General features: G+C 44.8%; 1 protein-coding gene across 2 annotated transcripts in view; it reads left to right on the forward strand.

Annotated features, from left to right (window-relative positions):
* Nucleotides 1-17740, forward strand: part of mid2 (midline 2) — a 124957-nt gene that overhangs the window by 19311 nt on the left and 87906 nt on the right. Inside the window, exon 2 of one of the 2 annotated variants that reach the window (XM_076046365.1) lies at nucleotides 8865-8926. The exons of the other annotated variant lie outside the window; for it this stretch is intronic. The gene's annotated coding sequence lies outside the window, so the exon portion shown is untranslated. The remainder of the gene's footprint in view (nucleotides 1-8864; nucleotides 8927-17740) is intronic. 2 annotated transcript variants of the gene reach the window in all.

The following is a 17740-nucleotide window of genomic DNA, read 5'->3' on the forward strand; positions in this document are numbered from 1 at the left end:
TTCAAAATTCAAATCACGACACTTGTGACGGGCATGCTCATGTTTTTTTGCTCTGTTTAATTACAAGCTAGAGGTTATGGGCTTCTTAAAAAGCTGTGGAAGTCGTATACGGCGGTAAAACGTTCGACGCTGCAGTGCCAACGACCGTTTACTGGGAGGATATCTCAAGGACAGGCGGAAGCATGTATTCACAGCGTATTCATGCACGTGATCAAATGTAAACGATTACCTGTGGGATTACAGCGGCAGCAACTCCCAGATTTTAGGCCCCGTTTTTAGAACACTCTCTCTTTTTTTCCCCCACCACCACCACCACCACCACCACCTTCCTGCCGGTGCAGGAACGGCGGCTCTGACATCAAAGCGGGAGCGGCGGTGGGCTTTAGCTCGGCAAAGCGGCGAGAGCTGATATGATTCTGCAGCACAGAGCTCATCCTGCCCGACTCGGAAAACTCTCGTCTTTCTGTCACCGCTGCGTGTGCCGCTTCAGTTTTTTTTCTTCCCTTTTCTTTTCACTTTTTAGCTTTTTTTCCGAGGCGCGATGTCGAAATTCACAGAGGACGCCGAACTGCGTGAACGTTTACCATTTAAAATGCAAACATGTAGTCGTCTTTTTTTCGTGGCGGCACATCTGTCAGGTTGATGCGAGACCGGAACACCAGTGACAACGACGTGTACATGCAAATTGAAGCGACGTTGTTTCGTTTTTTTTCTTCTGTAACAGTATGTAATCTTCAGGCTGAACTGTATCAGGGCCTTATTAATGATTGATTAAACAGCCAAAGACAAGCTGATGATGCATAATTTACCCGTCAGCCTTCGCTCAGCCGGGGCCGCCCGTCCGTCCGTTCTTCCGCGGTGGAAGAGTCGCTGCCTCGCGACGCTCCGCCAGCCAATTCAATGACACGTCGGCCTGATCAAAGAGGTGGGACGGGGGGGAGGGGGGGAGACTCTTCCCTAACGCTACATCAGGCTACGTATAAAATATTAAAGTGGCGCAGAGGAAGACAGTGGAGCCAGAACGGAGGAGGAGGGAGAGCAAAAAAAAAAATAAATAAATAAATAAGCACAGCACGCCGCAGGAAGCGCGGTGGAAGACGACATGAAGGAAGAAGAAGAAACGGGAGAGGAAGGAGGAGGAGACGACTCCCACTTGAGGCGACGGCGGGAGGCGTGCGCACGTGCTGTGTAAACAGCTTTGTTTTACCCACTGTGATGTCCCACTTTGCACGTTTTCTGCGTGCACATCTCCATTCTCTTACGCCCCCCCACCCCCTTCCCGCTGCTCGCGCGGAGACGTGTGTCCATCCCATCCGTCATCCCGACCCAAATACCACGCCGTACTCACACTCTCTCCTCTCCTCCCCTCTCCTCTCCCGTTTTTTAGACTGTTAGGTAAAAATAGCACATGCGCATCTGAGTCTATTTTTTCTGCCTTCAAACTAGCGATTTAATTTGACGCATAAAATCTGGTTTGCACATCAAAAAAACAAAACAAAACAAAGCCATCAGAGAGATAATGTCTAATCATAAATAATGGACTTATTTATGACTTTAGGAGAAGTAAACTGCCGCTGGTGCGCCACATTCAGGATATCCTTTCATCCCCCGATGGCCCGCTAATGAAAAGAAATTCAAACTCTTGCTGAATTTGTGCTAAAATGAAAGAACCCGTGTACCCCGAGCCCGGTAACGAGCACGGCAAGCGCAGATTAATAACTAAAGCTGCTTCTCTTGCCGTCGCCCCTCTTTATTAAACTTTATGAAGCAGTTCAGAGAATCTGCCTCAGTGAGACGCAGTCGGACCTAATTTGGAAATGGTGTGTTTGATTTAAGAAACAAATATGTGGATAGTGAGCTGGTTGAACTTTAAGAAAAAGACTTGTGCGGCCTGGTTACACAAGGCGGCGTCTAGCAGAGTTCCTCCTGATGAGTCGAGTGCCGGTGTTACGACAACGACGTGACTCATTGGAACTATTAGCAGCCGGCAGGATTCCTCTCCAGCTGGGTTACCTGCTAAATAAAAACACTGAAAGACGCAGCGTCATAATCTGCCACGAGCTTGATGACCTGCCAGTTTATCCGCCGTTTGCCTCGCACCTGCTCGCTGTTTCCAGGTCGCTGTTGAATACACTTCAAGAAAAACGGTGTTCGGTACCCTGAACGCTGAATGTGGATCTCAAAAACTGAAATGAAGTCAATCGAGCCTTCAAAAGGCTCACTTACTCATTTACGCTCCCAGTGAAACTCTTCAGGGCCACAACTCGAAAAGTCACGGCCTGCTGGGTGCTTTAGGAGAAGAAAAGAAGCAACACAAACAGATTAGACTTTTGTCGTGTTTTTTTCTCTTCTAAGGAAGTTCCTTTTGTTGCATGACTGACAAGTTAGATTCTGATAACTTTGTTGTTATGGAACCCAGAGAGGAAGTTCCCACTGGACGCTGTTATCAATGAGAAACGCAGCCATGAGCGTCGCCATGGCTGCAACAAATAAAGGTCGTGTGCGCTGGGATAAAGATTGTGTCTTGGATGGGAACTCTGATTTGTACTTCCTGGCTTTGTTTTTGTTTTTTTGTTGTTTTTGCTGCTTTTTAAGATAACTGGCTTAGTTGCCGTGAGTCCGATCTCACCAGCGGCCTCGTCGCTGCAGCGTTGCTGAATCCGGCCCTGCTGACACACTCGCAGGCTGACTTTGAGCCAGCGCTGCAAAGTTGGAGGTTCTTAGTTAAAAGTCAAGCACTGTCTCTGAGTTCGCCGGCTACACACACACACGCACACACACACACACACACACACACACACACACACAGCCCGAGGGCAGATAATTAAAAGTGCATCCGACTGAGGAGAAAAAGTCGACGGTCATTAAGGTGAGCGCTTCGACTTATCGGACTTCCCGACGTTTAGGGAGCGGAAGATCCAGCCAGGACGGGCTGGTTGGCTGCCCGCCATGCGTGCAAACCGTCATCCAAGTTGTTTTAAATCATGCCGTCGCTCTCATTAATTTCACAACTCTTGACTTGCGGAGTGATTCGGTCCAAGTGTCGAGCCGGCTCCTGTGTGATGCTGCTCTGATACACGCCGCCCTCATTTCCCATCAGCCACACAATCAGATGGGGGCCATCAGCCGTTCAGAGCGTTCGGTCAGGAGGCCCTGTGATGGTGTGTGTGTGTGTGTGTGTGTGTGTGTGTGTGTGGACTCTAATTAAAACCCTCTGAGTTTCTGCGTGATTAAGGCTGTGTAGTGCACACAGTTGAATGAGTTCATCAGTCATTTTTTTTCCCCATGTTGTCTTAAGGCTTTGAAGTCCATGTTTCTTTCTGGGACCTACTCCTTTTATGTATTCGATTGTTTTATTTTGAAAGGTCCCACTTTTTTTTTATGTACTAAATAAACGTTTGTGTCTCTAGGCTTTAAGTGAACACATCAGAAATGAGAAAAATCCATCCTTTACTTCTTTTGATTGCTCCTCCTAACACATAGTTTGTAAAAATCTTCACTTTGTGATGTCAGAAAGAGCACCACGTGTCACCCAGGTTGGTGACAACCCTGCATCCGCGTTGCATTTGTAACCATCTAGACATGTGGGAGGTCCAAAGAAACTCAGTTTCAGCTGGAAGATAATTATCTTTGTAGAAGGCTTCAAACGGGGGTAAATTTGATGCCGTTTTTTTGAAAATCTATCATTTTTTTTTTTTTTTTTTTGTCATGCAGTCCACCAGTTTGATATGCAAATAAACATCTGACAATGGATATTATATAGAAACATACATTTTAAAAAAAATATATATATCTTAATTTTATGGCCAAAGTCCAATTATTAATTGACTGCACCAGAATTTTGAATTTCCCTGTGTTACTAATAATAGCAGTCACATGAAAGCAACAGTGGGACTAGCGATGTCCATTTCCTGTGGCGGAGCCTCCGTTTGCTGCTTTCCGCGCGCTGAGAACTGCTGATGTCTGACGCACCGATGTTTGTGTTCTGCTGCGGCTGAGCTCACGGCAGGAAATGCCGTCAGGATGCGAGAGTTTCCCTCGCAGCACAAAGAGGCTCCTGTGTGTTGTGGCTCAGCAGATAATGAACGCAGCGGCGCTTGCGTGTGCGCCGTGCTAATTCTGGAAGCCGCGGTCGACGCCCTTTCTCATAAAAACGACAGTTCCGAGACCTAAAAAGGGTCCCGCAGAGGTTCCCACCGACCGCTTTCAGAGAGACTCTTTGGCCATTGTGTCGCCAAAAACAAAGCACTGGCCTCCGTTCTTTTTTACAACACTTTTTATGATGTATCCACCCCTCATAGAAAAAAACAAACAAATGTGCACACACTTTTTTTTAGAGGGACATACATTTGTGTCAGAGCTCTGTTCCAGCAAAGGCTCGATGCCATATTTACCATCTTCTTCATATGAAAGTGAAGAAGACGCCAGAGCACAGCGACGGCCTGGTTTCCAGCAGGATAATTGAATACAGTGAACTAGTCATCACTTGTGTCCCTCCGAGCCAAAGTGTGTCAGCGCCATTCAAAGCTCATTAGCCTGTGTACATTGCATTGGCGACCTCAATCTCCCTGGCACGTTCCCGTTCTGTATATTAGTACTTGACTTGTGACGGCCTGCTAGGGAGTGGAGGGTAATTGATTTGATCAAGATAGACAGTGTGTTAGAGGGACAAAATGTGTATTTTCATTGGTTTTCTTTCGAGTTTTTAAAGGGTCCGCTGTGTAAGAACGAGCACCTTCTAGTGGTAGGAAACTGTATTGCCTGTTTTCTGATGTCCAACTAGACCACCCACCTTCTGCACTGTATAATTATTTTTATGAAATGAAATTAAAAATATAACCAAGTTTCTTAAACCAGGTTAAAAAAAAAAAAAAAAACTCATTGTGAGTCAAGTGTCATTTTGTGTTTATTTAAAATAGACTCATATAAAGATTGTTTAACATACTGAAAAGCTTTTTGACAAATGTGTGTTTGTCATCGTTTGGATGACTGCGACTGAGCTCAGACCGCAGTGATTTAGATTTCTTTGCAAACACAAACACAAACACAGTTCTATATAACTGTCTCCAGGCTTATATCTAAAAGTCACCCAGGGAGCAACTCCACGGCTGGATGAGGCTGGACAATTTACGGCGGGCCACACAGAGGACGATTCCGCTCATGATTGCTGCAACCAGTAATAAAAATGTATTGCACAGTGATAAATGGCATCCAGCCTCTTCAGCGGCCGGTCTGGTACAGACATAAACAGAAAATCTCCCCAGTCCAATAAAGGCTGAAAAAAATACTTAAAAACTTGGATATCAAAATGCTTGGTGGAATTTTTTTTTAAATTTATTTCTTAAAAAGCGTCGGTTCCCAAAAGGGCTTTTTTTTTTTTTTTTTTCAAATCAGTCACGAAGCCGAGGTGTTTACCTTGAGTCGACAATTTTGATGTTTCAGCGATTAACTGGCAGATTGGTGTCCTTTTAGTTAACGGCTTGACTGGTATTTTTGCTGCATTCAACACAGTTGGCTATGGCTGGACTGGCCATCATTTGCTTTTGGTGACTTTATCAAACTGAAAACTCCCCTATGTGTTTATTAATCCACTAGACTTCCTCTAAACTGTTGCACATCAGGGCTTTTTTTTTTTTTTCAAGGCGTGGGTCACCTCTGACCTTATCATGCAGCTGCGTCCATTAAAAAGTGAAGGAATGCTGCCATTTAAGGGCGGCGCTGGTGCCTGAAAGCCACATCAGAGGTGCTGCGGTGAGCCGGCCCCGCCCACAGGAAGCAAGGTTCACGTGCGCTGGCCAGGAGGGGAGCGCGCTCCGCTGACTTTTCAACATTGGCTCTCTGTCGCTAACACAACAGTGTGGGAGAGTCGATCCGTTGGGACATGTGGCTGGAGGACTGTTCTGCACTGCGCGTCCTGGGTCTTGGCTAAAGCGTGACAGAGGTTCACAGTTTGTGAACCTTTGGCAAGTTGGGTCTCGTGAAAAGGCCTCGCACCCACATCAAAGCCTGGCTGCTGCTCAACACGTGTCGTGCACACGGGCTGTTTTTTTTATTTTTTTTGTTTTTTCTCCGTCGCTGCAGCAGCAGCAGGAGTCCAGTGTTAGACAAAAGTAAGATATTCTGTTTGAAATTTTATTTAGTTTTTTCTTTGTTATTTATGTTTGCGGGCGGGAAGGATTATTTTTTTTTCATTAGCAGAGGATAAAAGCAGAGGAAGGGAACTTGAGAAGGAGCAGCGTGTTTTTTTTCCCAGCGCGGTCGCTGTTTTTTTTTTCTACAAACTAGCAAACTTGTTTCCCAAGTTTCCCAAATTTTTTTTCCTAGCGGCAGGCAGCGTTTTTCCTATTAACAGGAACCTATCCAGCATCACCAGCCTAGAATGTCTGTATTGTGACGACCTCAGGGTTGTTCTTTTTTTTTGACTGCCACACCTGCTTCTATTCACAGAGCCCAAATGTTCCACTCACAGTTTCCATCATGAAAACACATGCAGCTTCAGAGGAAGCGGGGCACCTTTGACTCTGGTGGTTACCGTCCACAGATGAGACAGAAAGCAGGGCCACCCTGAAACAGCTGCTTCTTCATTAAAGACTTTATTTACAATTCAGAAGAAGAAGAATGATGCTATTCAGACTGCTACCGTTACAACAGGACGTGTTTATATTTTTTGGATCCTTTTTTTTTGCATCACGGTGAGTCAGTTGAGTTGCTTCAGGTTAATTTAGCTTATCTGCCATGGAAAGACATGAGGAGGAGGGGGAGGAAGGGGAGCAGGAGGAGGTGGTATGAGGAAGGCCTGGATGCTCTCTCTGACTGGACCAAATCCACTGCAGTCTGGGCAATGACAACAATAAATAGTGTTCATTCAACATAGCTTTACAATATTTTGAGGTCACTTATTCTGTAAAATTCAATTTGATTCAATAATGCTTCCCTCTGCCTCTCGGCTGCCAGTGAAAAGAGTAAAACTCCGGTGAAATGAGAAAACTCCGTCCTTGCCCCACTTTTCAGAAAGTACCTGCTACACCGTGCACCCTCTAAATCAGCCCTGTGTGATGTCACAGAGGGCAATGGTACCACTGCTGGCAGTACTGGGTGGTGCCACCTGGTGCCAATCATCACAGTTCATTTCCAAACATGCTGGAAAAAGGATCAATTTGAGAGAGAGTTAAAGTTGGCTAGGCTAGGCTAACATTATTAGCTTGTTTACAGCTTCCACTGTCACGGACTAAGAACCTTGACAGAGAGAAAGGGTTCTTGGATCCATTTCTGCCTCGTTTAGTTTCAGGAAGTAGTTGATTTATTCCAGGAAAAGTCGCTCATCTCACGTTCGGAAACCGTTGGCGCCTCTGCGAATGAGTACGTCCTTACTGAGAGTACACATTGTTACAATCTGTCAGTAGAAAAAAGTAGGGAGTGTGTACAACCTGAGACGGTGATTTTCATAATCTAAATAAATAATCCTTTTGTCTCTTGTTAGGCAGTGATTAGGTTGAATTACAGCACACTGAGTGATGTACATGAGCGGCTGAAGGAGACCGACAGGCAGCCACTTTGCTAATAATTACTCACGCTATTGTTAACATTCCTCATGTAAATCAATTAAAATGCTAAATAATGGGCTGCACTCTGTGTAATGAGTGCTTGAAATTATTTATGATCCTTTTTTTTCCTTTTTCAAATCAGTCTCAGGCAAGCAGTACCAAACTGAATAGCCTGAGTCACACGTCGATGCTGTAACTACGACTGTCGTTATTTTACTACCAGAGACCGTGAAATTAATTCCTTACTCTGCATATTTCAAATTCAAATCATGACAATGCATAAACAAATAACAGCTAATAATAGGCAGTCAGACAGGAGGCTATTATTTGTTTTCTTTTTGTGTCTAAATGAATTGGGGGGTTGACGAAGGTGTACATCTGCTCAGCTCTTTTCATCGACGCTCGGGGACGACTCGCTGGAATCTTTTCAAAACCGGTTTTCGGAACATTAGCTGATTAGGAATCAGACGAGGAGCCGTTTGTTCTTTTTAATCTATGATCAATAAATGCTTACAAAAAACATGTGCACCTGCCCTGAAACAAAGATATAAAAGAGAACGAATAACCAAGGTAACGGCTGACTGTATAAGCTATTAGAGAAAATCCATAGCAGGGGCCTTCGGCTGCTGCCACTGTGATTTATGTGCTATCAAGTTGTAACCTCACGTGATGGAATACTCCGTATTGTGATACTATCTTAAAGGCCCCGTGTTTTATCAAATAAATGTTTGTCTTCAAAAAATAAAAAAATCAACAAAAATCAACCTTTGGCTTATTGTGTATGCAGCACATTTCACCAATGTGCATGCTAACACAGTTCTGGAAATCAGCCTCTAGTGATGTCATAAAGGGCGGTGAATTCTCCCCAAGGCTTGTTACAACAGTTCCCTCTGCCTCCACTTTCTTTTTGGAAACTTCCAAACATGTGTCCCATACAAAAAAAGTATGTTTTGTTTTTTTTTAACAGGAAGCTAAAATCCAGATTTCCTTTCCTGGAGGCTGTAAACAGAGGGCTAAATGTATTTTTTGAGAAGTGTATGGGAGTCGATGCACGCGATGAACAACATGTGAGACCTTGTACGATGGTGTTTTGGGATGTGTACTTTCCGTTGCGCTCTCCCGCCGTAGCACCCTCAGCTTTGTGAAAAATGACTGTGTTTTGGACTTAAACACAGTGTTTTATGCTAATGTCACTTGTTTTCTCATTATCTCCCCTGCCGAGCTCTTCCCCAGCCCCTCACGCCTCATTATAAGTCCACTTGGCTTGTTTACGCCTCACTTCATCATCGTCTTTCTCTGTGCGTGTGTGTCTCCCTCCAGCCTGTCCTCGTCCTCGCAGCAGTGCCGCTGGTCGCTAACTCGCCCTGCCTCCGAGCTCACAGGTAGGCCCTCCCCCACCTTCACCCCCCCGCCTCTTCTCCGCTCACTTCTCTATTTTTAACTCCACTCTGCGGGATGCTTCCTGGTGATTTCCCTTCTCCTGCTCACATCCCAGCAGCACCGCGCCGCTGTTCCATTTGAGGGCAAACACTATTTGATTTACTCGGGGCCCTGATGGCATTGTTATCTTTCTGTTTCCACTGCCGTCCAAGTCAATATGTACAATCTGGGTATTTCTGCAACGCTCATGTTACCTGTTGAAGATCTCTGTATGTTGTGTGCAAGAACGAATAACTTAAATAAATAAATCAAACAGCTTGGTGGCTGGAAGAGACGTACAAGGGCAATATATACGTATTTAGGGTGTTTAAACACAAAAAAATTAAGGGATGGACTTTTTTCATTTGTGTGGGGTTCACTGACAGTGTAGAGACAGATTATTGGTATAAAATAAGTAAAATCATTGTGTTTCCACATAAGATGTTTGTATGTTCACAGGCTATATCAGTGGTTCTCTAACTTTCTCTGTCACGCCCCACCTTGGAGGAAGAACGTTTTTTAAACAAGAATACTCCTTTCACTTTTCTGCTGTGCAAATAACTTTTTCTGGCAAACCACTTTTGTAACATCCACCATCCTGGCTTCCCTGTGAAACAACACAGCTTTGTGTTGTGCTCCCATCTCCTCACAAAGTGCAGAGAATAGCCGCGCTTTCAGGGGTCTTGTTTTGATGAAATTGACCACATCAACAACACCCGTCATGTGACAACATCACATTTTCTACCTGCCTCACGGGATGACGCTGAGCGTTGCGTGCGCTAAAGTCATAATATCGTGCCAGTCGCGGCGTAGATCACGCACTGATGCAAAGGTGTTTGATTACGTTCTGTCAGCTCTTGAAAACTGTTCATTGTCCTCTGGCTTTTTCGCTCGCAGATCGCGCATTAGAAAGAAAATAGAGCAGACGCCGAAACGATCGCTGCGCGGCGCGAGCCGGCCGCGGAGGTGCACCCCGCTTCAAGTTTGGCGTGAACGACACCATCGTTCCGCAGCTACTCGCTGAACGTTCCTACAGCCAAAAGTGCCCAACAACATAGAACGCTGTGGCCACCGCCGGACTCCTGAATTATTTTTTTCGTCCCTGTCAAATATTTGTCCATCCTGTGTACCTGAGCAGCGTTTTTCTAAGCTACAACCCACTGAACACTTTTGGTTAATTGTTCCGCCGTGGAAAAAGTTCCGCGCCACCCACTTTGAGAAAAACTGGGTTATATGCTTCTTATATCCCTCTGTCACGTCATATGAAGGGTGCAGATGGAGGGACAGAAGGATGTGACCGAAGATCATAATCAGAACCTCTCCAGAGCCACTGTGACTCAAATTACACACATCGTTGGGTTTCTTCGCCGTTTGCGTTCCTTCCCGTCTCGGGCGGTTTACCGTGCGAAGCGGCCTGGCTCGACTCACATGACACGGCACCTGCCTCCACTCACCCTCCCCGACGCCCCGCTGAGCTGAGACATGATGCACTTGTTGGACCGTGTCGCAGAAGTCAGGACCCTGCGAGCCTCTTTGCTTTTTTAAAGTCTGCTTGACTGGCTTCTTCCGCCGTGCACATCCTCCTCCTGACAAGAGCTTACAGCGTCTCAGCCTCTTCCAGCGGACGAGCGCCGCTCTCTCCGGGGCTCAAACATGCACGCTGGCTATGTAACGGGCGAGCCGAGTGGGTGTGTTCCACTGATGACAAAAAGGAGGAGGAGGAGGGGGATGACACATCGCTGTGCGTCCAGGAGCTTTTCTTTTGTAGCATGTTAGTTCTCACAAAAAACTTTCGTCTAAAGGTTTAAAAATGATTTCTTCTTGAAAAAAAGTAGGACTTTTTTTTGTCATTCATCTCAGGGACGCAGTTTAAAGGCTTGGGTGCGTTTGATTTGTCTCCCTGAAGTAGAGGATAACATCTGAAGGAAGCTTTTGCAATTCAATGCAACAGAAATCGGCAGAGAAATGATTGTTTGTCTTAAGTGTTTCCACCCACTTAGGTTTATAGTGTTAATGGCAGACTGCAGGGGAGGAAACTCTTATGAACTGTGGATGTCTCGATTCAGTGGGAAAATAAATCTTGTGTCATGTAATGTGTTGTCCCAGTCTGTGCTCTGCTTCAGCTGCTGCGTGGCAGGCAGGAGGACGTGTAATGATTTGGACCGACCTTGAGAAGGGAGCTCTTAGAAAAGAATAGATATTTTTTTGATTCAGGAAAGTATAGGGAAAGCAAGTTAAGGAAAGACAGGAGACAGAATGCAAGAAAGCTAGAGTCTCTTATTCCGTACGCAGAAGTTGCACCTGGCCTCTGTGATTGATCAAAGACGTGCAGGAACCAGGTGAGCGCAGCTCAGGGAATCTGCTGCAGCCTGCGCCTTCCCCTTCTCTTCCTCTTCTACGTCTCTCCTCGGTTCGGAGGCCGCCATGGGACATGGGGGAGCTTTTGAACGCCTTCCTGTCATGTTTTCGTCATCGGATGCCTTGGACGTCTTGTGCCTTCAAACGAAATCCACTGAATTTTATCAGTGCTCGGTGAAATTTAAATGTCTTACTTTCAGACCTGGTGCCTGATCAGACTGTGTCCCAATGTATCTAAATCAAATTTTTTTTGGTTGTAAGACAAAGGAAAAGTAACATTAACATTTTTTCCCTATTAGCATTTGTTTTCTTCAGCATTTAATATTTTGAAAGTAGAATCATTATTCTTTAGATCCATTATTCACTGTAACGACCGTGTTGCCACAGAATAAATGAGGTGGGATGTAATTTGTATGGCAAATCTTAGTTCAACAGATGTTTTTTTGCACCGTGAAATTCAATCCGTTGTGCCGCAGTGTGTCTGCGGACTGTAAGCAGTTTCTCTGTCAAATAAGAGTTTAGTTTAGGAAACACCAGTTCTACGTCACAGCAATGCTGCACTATGGGGCAGACATATGGAGTTGCCTTTCCAATCTATTCTATCCAATCATAACACATTACACAATGAACCTGTCCCAGAAAAAAAATATATAAATGTATATTGCCCTGAAATAATTTCAAACTTATGGAGTGGGGAAAAAATGACATTGCTGCCAGGATCCATATCAGAGATAGCAATCTACTCTGGGATTGGGAATGGCCGGGCGGCAGCGATGACATAAATTTGATGTTGAGACGAGTCGGATAATGAACTGTAGGTCTGAGCCGTGAGATTTATCCTCTGGACGCCGCGGTGACAGGAAATACTGATGTGGGGCAGTCTGGACTGGAAAACAACTGACAGTTGGTCATTATAAAAGTCGCAGCGAGGGTGAAAAAAATCAGTCACCCTGAGATCCTGGCCAGACTCTGACAGGTGCCTGACGGGGTCTTGATAAAGAGATCTGCCGCCGCTCTGACTGATGAGAAGGGGAGCAGACTGAAAGGGGGAATTAGGGGCAGGGGAATTAGGAGGACCTGAGAAGGTGGAGGAAGAGGTAGCGAGCGATGGGCGGAGAGCCATCAACCGCACTGCTGAATGAGAGAATTATCAGGAGCCGGAGCGGGTTGAGGTGTGCATTTTAACGCATATAGGTGTAGCGGGGGAAAAAAAGTCACCCTGTGGAAAGTTTTATATCAATATTAATGGGATGTGTTTAACAGTCCACCTGGGAAAGAGCCCATAGACGGCTTTTATAACGAGGAGCGCTCATGACAGGCTGGACTTCTGTGTGTCATTATTGCTAGTGAAGCTAACTGGTAAGAGTCTGATTCTTCCTACTGGGACTAGACTGACTGGAACTATAGACTCTGTTACTAGGTCTTCCTCTGCAGCACCACAGCTGTGTCATCAGTGAATCTTGTGAAGATGTTGGTCCTCAAGGCAGAAGCACTGTTGTTCGTACTCAAATTGAAGAACAGAGGGCCGAGCATACAACCTTGGGGGACTCCCACTCTTGTTACGCTGGTGTTTGCTGTTCCTCATCCACTGTGGTTTCCGAGCTCGGACACTACTTCACACAGCGCCAGCAGCTCCAACAACGGTCGCATCCAATTTTTTTGCCTCTGCCTTGACTATCAACTCTTTCTACCCATAGGAAGCTGGTCTGGTCATATTCCAACAAATGTGATTCAAAGGACAGTTTTGGGAGACTTGAGACTTGAAACATTTCCTACTCTGTCTGCCATGCAAGATTGTCGAGTTTGGCATTTGGTAGAGAAGTAATTAATTTTAAGACAAAAGCAGACCAGGAGTGGCGGGACAATGTGTTCATTAATTAAATCCGACTGTAGTTATTGTGATAGGACTTTAACGAAATCCTGCACACAGACTGTACAGAAAATGATGTCTGGTGTAAAATACCATGTTTTTTTTCAGCCCTGGCTGCAACGGGGAGCGCTTGATTTCATATTCAGTCAATTTTCATTCATTGGTGTGTTTACTCAGGGAAATGGAGCTTGAAATGTTGGCCTGGTCCAAAGCTATTCATTTCAAACAAACTCCGGTGCAGCAACAGCTTCTTTCCAGCTTACAGAGAAATCGGCAGCATCTACAACTATGTGTTTACAGGGCCAGCGTGCTCGAGATAATGAAACAGATTCCGCATTCGCTCGTATCCATCTGCCTCCCATGCCTCGCCTCATTCCAGCCGTATCTCCATGTGGCACGTTTGCCGAAGCTAATATCCTGTTTTAGCGTGTCTCGGCACAACCAGAACTTTATCGTTTTTCATTGTCGCACTCATATTTGTTGCGAGACTCCCTCCCTCTTCTAATGCCGTGCGACAAAGAACGTGCTGCTGCGAGTGAAGGCGGCAATCCCGCGGTGCGGCGCATTCACAGAGCCCCACAAGGACTCGCAGGATTTCACGGCGAGCCCGTCAGACAACATGTGAGCAAACAGTTCCAGATTAGTATTCCGGCTGCCAGGGGAAGAACAGAGGACTGCCTAAGCTGGGCCACATTTTCACAGTCGTGGCACAGCCGTTTTAACAATCATTTTAGCAAACCAGCTCAACGGCTTCTTTCCTGCAAACAGCACATTTCTTGTTTCTGACGATCTTGCACGTTGTCTTGATTTGATGCCGTGTGCTTTATTATTGGCTTATCATGCGCTGCCACGCACACAACGCACACGACACACACACACTGCAACATTTAATTGTCCAAAAATGTGGCCTCAAATCCTGAAGTTATCTGACGTCTCTTTAAAAAGTCATGAGGTCATTTGGAGCGCAGCCAAGAATTACGCAATTTAAAAAGTAACTAGGACATGCTATCGGTGCCGAGCATGAATAATATATTAAGAGGAGAGATTGTGTGGGTTTTTAGCTGCTTAATTCAGCGTAAGGGATCCTTTTACTACTGCTCTTACTACTACTGCTTTCACTGCTGCTGCTGCTGGTGGTGTTGCTACTGTGGAATCATTGGCCTCTTCTCAAACTCAACATCAAATCAGTCCACACTTGACATTCAGCAGGTTGGCATCGCTTTGATCTCAAACGATAGATGTGTGATAATCCCGCTTAAAACAGGAGGGGAACAGTTGGAATTGTGCTTTTTTTTTGTCAAGAGCTCTATCAAGGTGCAAGGGGCACGCTGGTTAGTTTAAATGGCCGCTGTGTGAGATTCTTTGACAATCTTGACATCATCTTCTCATATACACATAACAAAACAAGTAAATATCAACAATATGAACACCCACATATATCTCCAGCGAAATACCTGCAAAAGCCCTGCAGATACCCACAGTTAAGCTGTTCAATAAAATCTGCATTAATGCAAAAACAGCAATAAATATTGTACTATGGACTGAAGACCGGGGTGTTCTCACACCAAGATTTTTATATTTTACATCCTTGTGAGGAGATAAGTTGAGGTTTCTGCTTAAGCACACTGCAGTATTTAATACACCAAGTGTGTTCACATCTCGGCTTTGCTGGAATGTCAGTCAGTCTCTTGTTTGAATCCCCTTTATTCAGCACTCCAGACAGCGAGGCTTCTATGTCATAGCCAGTCCTTTCTTCTCCTTTTTCAGAACCCTCCACAGTATATCTCTCTCTCTTTTACTTTTATCTCTTTCTTTAATCAAGTATGTGATCACAGACCCAGGAGGACTAGAGATAATTAGATCAGGGCCCCGTACATGTTTACACATTGTGATTCACACAGAGTCTCTCTCCATCATTCTCCGTCTGACCCATATTTTCTCTCAGCGCCGTCCCCGTGCTTTATGCTTTTCACGTCGCCCTCTCAGGCTCACGTCTTTCCCACTTCCACTGGCTGCATTTTGGTGCAGCAGCGGCAGCAGCGGGGACACACACTGCCATCCTCTCTGCACCTGCAAGGTTTTAACTCCCAACGCTATAGTGCCAGATCTAATTATCTCATCTCATCTGATGCACCACGGGTAATCTGTCGCTCTCTTTATTATCCCCGTTTTGCACTGGGCGGCAGGTGCACCCTGGATCACGCAATTTAGTAAAATACACATTTTCGGCCGTGGTCCTGTTACGATCAGAGTTGTGTGCCTCTGTCACGCTGAGCCCCTCCTGTCGTCTGTCATCCAACACGTCCGAAAGCGCTGCCTCCCTTTCATGCCATCCAATATCCTGAGAACAGCTCGTATTTACTGTCAGTCGAGCTATTCAAGCAGGCGAAAGGTGTCACAGAGGCTGCAATAACAAACACAGTCTCTGCCTTTAAGCAGGCAGCCCCAGGGGCCCGACGGTAAGGTCTTTGCAGTCGGGGAAATGAAATTATGAGTGTTTAGCAGGAGGCTCCTATTGATCCACTCTGACAGAGATAAGGTGAGGAAGCCAGCGTCTGATGTCTGTAATCCTCTCTGACAGCAGTGGTCGCCACCGACTAGGAGGTTAAAGTTTTGCATAATTATTCAGATAACTTTATTTTTGCAGCGCTGAGCAGTGCTCTGAACCGGAGAGTCTTAAAGGCCGTACATGCTAAATATTTTAAATATGTCTCCAGGACACTTTCTATTTATTTCTCTTTATGACAATTATAAAAGGGAAGGTAAAAACTTTCATCTAATTGTAAAAAAAAAAAAAAAAAATGGATTTACATTTTTCATGATCAAGATGACCCTTTTACGTTCCATTTAAGTCATTCAATTGAATAAGCATTTTTTTTTTCATAAATGTTCTTTTTTCATTACAAGTATTACAAGAATGTCATGCTCGAGGCTTCCTATAATTGTGCAGAGGGCAGCACTCGACATGTCATCATCACCTTGCAGCAAATTGCAATACCCTCTGGTAAGTTAAACTAAACGCTTGCCAAACCAGTCAGAAGTTTAGAAAAGCCTTCATGGATATTATTTTCTCAGATTGGCAAAGTTACTGCTATTTTATTTTCTTACTTGTATTTTTTGTCATGCAGCATAACTTCTTTCCCTGTTTTTCTGGCTGCTTTCTCCTGATTGAGATGGGATATTTTCAAAATGGATCCTAAATAATTCACCTAATCTCTACAGTCCAGCTGTCTCAAAAGGTTAACAAGAATGCACTGCTCAGTTGCTTTATTTTTCTCAGTAAAAGAATCAATTAAAAATCAAGTGCTACCACAAATATTAAAATTTGAATTTTAAAATTAAAGTCGCAAATGTAATTCTAACTTTTTTTTTACTCTTATGTAATGGGTTGAAAGGAATCCAATATATGAAAACTGCAATAAAAAATGAGCAGTAAATATTGTGGATGCTGTCAGTGTACAGTGTGTTTCACAGCTGCAGATGGGTTTGATATTTTTGGACTATTTCCTTCCTACAGCCCCAGCAGGCCACTTCAATCACTTGCAGTTCAATAGGTCACTCTAAGGAAAAATAACACAAATGGCTGCATGATAGCCGCAGGTAGCAGCGAAGGATGCAATTGGCTGCCCGTAACTGTAAAAGTCAGAGGCAGGCCGTCGTTGAAAGCGACACGTTCACGAGCTAACGCTGATACAGTGTGTTGCAATCGGGGCGCCACTTTCATCCGAGAGCAGGCCTGCTTGTGTCGCAGGAGAGGAGGCTGAGAGGGGAAAGAAAGGACTCCGACGATTTAAATGGCTGTGACAGCTGACAATGAGCTGAATGTTCACAAGTCGGGCACTTAGCCAAGCAGAAAGACACAAATGTGACAAGTATGGAAACACGATATGTCGTCCTCCAGGTTCCTTTTAAATGTCCTAGAATGCAACGTTAATCTGGAAAGGCCGGCCCTAAAAGTGCACACTGTGACTGGGCAGTTTTATTCTTTCACATCTATAACTACTCTTTATATAGTGGCATATCATAACGCAGTCATCTCACGCTCCAATTCAACTCAAGGCTAAGTCTTCAGAATTGCTTCGTTAAGAACCTAATCTGCTCTCTCTCTCTCTCTCTCTCTCTCTCTCCCTTTCTCTCTCTGTCTCTCTCTGTCTCTCTCTCTCTTAACTCTGCTGTTATATATTGATGTTGGATGCTGTTAAGAACAGATGTTCTGTAACTTCCTACCTGTTACGTTACCCGAATGAACCTTGAGAGTTGTGCCAGGCGTGACAATGGCTGAGAGGGGAGAGCAGAGTGGCAGGACAGAGGTGAGAAGGTGAAGAAGAGTGTGTGTTTGTTTTTCTTATGATGGGTGTGGTTACGGCCTACAGTAACCGGAGTTCAACAATAAAAGACATCGATGGTAAGCTGTTGTCTTCCTTCCATTGTCCGGCTGAACGCTAAAATATGCATACAAACATACATACATATACACATACATGCATGCATGCATGCATACATATATACACACATACAGATACATAATGATTTTGTGTTTGAATGACAA

Source organism: Nelusetta ayraudi, unplaced genomic scaffold (assembly GCF_046127955.1).
Source record: "Nelusetta ayraudi isolate G7.1 ecotype Tasmania unplaced genomic scaffold, CSIRO-AGI_Nayr_v1 ptg000090l, whole genome shotgun sequence".
NCBI lineage: Eukaryota > Metazoa > Chordata > Actinopteri > Tetraodontiformes > Monacanthidae > Nelusetta > Nelusetta ayraudi.